This window comes from Petaurus breviceps, unplaced genomic scaffold (genome assembly GCF_028583685.1).
Source record: "Petaurus breviceps papuanus isolate PSGF00001 unplaced genomic scaffold, PetGlider_PUasm1.0 90630, whole genome shotgun sequence".
Taxonomy (NCBI): Eukaryota; Metazoa; Chordata; class Mammalia; order Diprotodontia; family Petauridae; genus Petaurus; species Petaurus breviceps.
The window spans coordinates 94,372-95,092 of record NW_027187291.1 but is presented as its reverse complement, the minus strand read 5'-3'; positions in this window follow the sequence as shown (position 1 = coordinate 95,092).

Here is a 721-nt window from a genome sequence, read left to right as displayed (position 1 = left end):
GGGGGGGGAGGGGTGAAAGGGAAAGAGGAGAGACTGTCGCCCTTCCACAGAGGCAACGTACCCAGGGGCTAAGGATCTGAGGAAGGAGACTCGAATGTTTGCCCTTGGGGTCAGAGGAGAACGGTCGTGGCCCTGACATCCTTTGGGAGCACCCAGTTAGCCTTGGGCAGGATGTCTAGCTTATTACATCCTTAGACCAGCATGGGATGGGGCATTTCTTCCAAAGCTCAGGTGGGCTGGGACTGTAAATACTGAAGGGCCCTGTGCTTTTCCCCTCCCCCCTTTACACTGGGAAAAGACGTTGGGAGGCTGGTACCCTTGGCGAGGAGGAGGGCACCCACTGTGATGCCAGGCCCAGAGAGAAGTCAAAGGCAACCTTCCACCTTCTGCTGCATCTCTCTCCCCTCCCTTTTTCACTTTCCTCCACCACAGGGAGGACTGTGTGGTCCTTCCTCCTCCCTCTCCTAGCTGAGCAGCTCCAGCAAATGACCAGAGAAATCGATTCCAATCTATCAGGCAACTTGAGTGAGGCCACAGCCCCTAAGACACCAAATCAATGCTTCCTGTTACACTGGGGGCGGAGAGTGGGGAGAAAAGAGAAAGGGAGTGGAGATTGGGCTGCAGCTGAGAGCCATGGAGTGGCAGCCGACCTCAGATCTTCTTAGTCTGGGGCTGCCCATTGTGACCCAAGGTCTGGGCAGACGGTACCAGAAGTCAGACC